Here is a 3,219-nt window from a genome sequence, read left to right as displayed (position 1 = left end):
GGGGGGGCACAGGGCCGGGGATGCTCCCGAGAAGGTCCCTAGGCTATTCTCTTTGTCGAGGCAAGAATCAGTGGAGAGATGGTTGAAAGGAGGAAAAGAAGTTGTTGGTTTTTTTCTCGTGCGTGTGTCCATTTTCTGCTTTAAATTCAAATTTTAAAAGACGGCAACTTTTTAAAGCAGCCGTTTCTGTCGTTCTGTGCCTTCTGCTGGGACAGAAGGCTCTTGAAGGCTGACGGTGCGCTTGGTTTTCCCGCTCCGGCTCCCAAATATTGTCGTCCCAACCAGGCGCCTCCCGGTGAGACCCTCGCCGGGTTCCCGTCCCAGCCAAGCCAGAGTGGGCCACTGACTGCACCGATTTCTTCAACTCCGTCTCCATCGGCTCCGCCAAACTAAGCCGTATTGATCAAGCACATAAGACGGAGAGAAAACCAGGACGGGCTGATGGTGCCAACGAGCAGATTATTCCCAGGCAGGGATTTAAGGAAGTTGCTCACTCGTACTCTTTTCAACGCACCGTGTAGGCATCCTCCCATGAGTAAAAAAGCGGGGAAATTAACTAAAGTCCTTTAAATAAAAAGAGGACTGAAAATATTCGCTCCCTAAAACGACTCAAGAGGACACGCAAATTTGTCACTAAAGTTCCAACTCCTAAACCTAGAACAGAATCCGAGGGGCTTTTAATACGCAGGCTTGTGCCAAGAGACGTGCTGCTGGACTACCCGCGGTCAGGTCCAGATCTGTGCAACTCCTGTCCCTGCTGAACGTTATTAATTAAAACAGAAAAACAATTATTTGGGTTACCCTTGACCGCCAGTGAAGTGGGCAACACGAGATAATCGCTTTGAAACGAGCGAGAACCAACCGCAGTTTGCCCTTCTATTACCTGAATTTACTAATAGGTGGAATATATAGATAGAATATATATATATATGTATATATATATTCTACCACAAACAGGGCGTGCATACTTAGAAGCGCCCGAAGTGTTTGGCAGAGGGCTGAGGATTTCAGTGCGGCCCGCGGTGGCCTGGGGGCCCGGTCTTGTCCAAGGTGTAAGCCGGGGGAGGGGGGCACAGAGGAAGAGCTCCGCCAGCCCCCCTCCCCGGCTGGGGAGCCAGGAGACCCTGCGGCCGCAAGGTCAGCTCAGGAAACGTCGCCTCTTGCCACAGAGAAAACAAGACAAACGATTCTCCCGACATCAATCCCGACACAAAAAAAAAAAAAAAAAAAAAAAAAAAAAACCCAAAACCCAAAAAAACACCAAAAAAAAAAAACCCAAAACAAAACCAAACATAAGTCCTCAAACCGCTTTACCCCTTTACTCCGAGGGACATCCTTCTTTTTAACAGCCCGGTTTCCCTGCGGGACAGCCCCGCTCCTGGGGCCGCTCCCGGCGTACGAGGGGCGGCGGGACGGGGGTCCCGGGGGTCCCGGCCCTGAGCTCCCTCGGCCCTACCTGAAAAGCAGAGTCCGGCCTGCCTGAAAAGAAAGACAAGGGAGGGTACAAAACCTGGGAATTATTCTCTTCACCCTTCCTGTGTTGGGGGGGAATGCCTAAGTCCCCTTTGCTTTCCTACCTCCTCTATGCGCCGTGTAAATACCGATAATAGAAAAGCCAAGCTCCCGTCAAAGTAACGGAGCAGATCCTGAAAAAACCCACACAGAGAAACCCTCCAAAACCCCTCTCCCTTTCCCCCTGCTTATCTCACCCCCTCGCCCCCCCTCCCCGAGCAACCAGGTCGTAACATACCTGTCCCTAGCAGGGGCTGCCCCCGGCGTGCCCGGCCCGTCGGGGTTCCGGGGAGGGGGGGGGGGCGGCGGGGAATATTTCGGTGTTGACCGTGCCTGGCTGAAAAACACCGACATGGGGGGGGGGGGGGGGGGCCGGGGAGCAGGGACGGCGTTGGCAATCGCCTCCGGGCAAGGGGTTGCTCCCCTGGGAGAGGGACCGCCCTTGGGGACGTGTGGGTCCCTGCTCGTACCTTGGAGATGAAATGCCAGGGAGGAAAGAAACCGGGGGGCTTCGTTTTGTTTTATTTTAAACGGGGGCCGTCCACACGGGCCGGCTCTTCTTTGCTCAGTTGAGTCATGCAATTCTTCGCTCTGTCCCACGAGAATCTTTATTTCCTTAGTTTTCCCCTCGCTCCGCCTCCGATAAGGAATGAGCTTTGTCTAGACGTCCAGAGCCCCCCCGCCACCTCCTCTCTCGTGGGCAATGAACGGGGCTCGGCTCCGGCCGCCTAATCTTCGCTGCCTCTCCCTCCCCCGCCAGGACCAAGCCGGGGAGACACGCTGATCCGCTGACCCGAGTGGGGAAGAGGGGGAGAGCCCAGCTCCCCCGGGCTGCTCTGCCGCCCCTGCCCATGCCCCTCTCCGGGGATGGGGGGGGGCTTTCAGAGGCGGGTGTGTGTGTGTCCCACTACTACCCCAGTGCTCTTGGTCCCCCTTCGCTTTCCCAGCTGAGAGGATGTAATTAATAAGCCCCCACCCAGCGTGCCCTTCCCGGGGGATGCCAGCCGGAGCAGCCGGTCCCCACCGCAGCCGGGCACAGGGGGGCTGTCCCCGCCGCCGAGGGCAGGGTGATAAACCCTGCTGCACCCCAGCAGGGCGGTTGTCTTGTATGAACCCGTTTAAATTAAATCCTCCGTTATTTCTTTATCTGTATAGAAGGGACACGCCGTCTACAGCGCAGAGTTTGTTATCTATCTAGCAAATCCATGTGTTTGTCGCTAGTGCCAGTCTGGCACGGCAGAGCTATTTCATTAGGCTTCATTATGCTTCGAAATTACCTTTTTTCCCCACCTTCTTCTGCCTAAAAGCTCCTTGCTCTCTTTTGCTCTGGCAAAAACCAGCGTGCGGGCAATCGCTGCGTCCCTCGGTGCGCTCGTTCCGTTACCAGCTTTAATCAGGAATAGATCTCAATTTCCCCCCCAGGTTTTGAACAGGGGGCTTGTCCCCCCCCCCCCCCCCCCACACCTCTTTTTGATCCCTGAAAAGCAAAAAGTGAAAAGCTGATCCCGTGAAAACGACGAACACCGCTTCTTCCCGGCCCTTTTCTCACCTAGCCAAAACCACGACGGGAAGGAGACAGGAGGGACAGAAAGCTGCAGAAACCCGCCAGGAAACCTCCCGAGCAGGGGGGGATGATTTCATGTGACGCTTTGCTTGGGTGACATGAGCTCCGACCCTGCGCTCTTTTGCGCGTCCGCGCAGCGCCCC

Source organism: Haliaeetus leucocephalus, unplaced genomic scaffold (assembly GCF_000737465.1).
Source record: "Haliaeetus leucocephalus isolate CR32 unplaced genomic scaffold, Haliaeetus_leucocephalus-4.0 Scaffold83, whole genome shotgun sequence".
NCBI lineage: Eukaryota > Metazoa > Chordata > Aves > Accipitriformes > Accipitridae > Haliaeetus > Haliaeetus leucocephalus.
The sequence above is the reverse complement of the archived record's forward strand: the minus strand, read 5'-3'. Positions refer to the sequence as shown.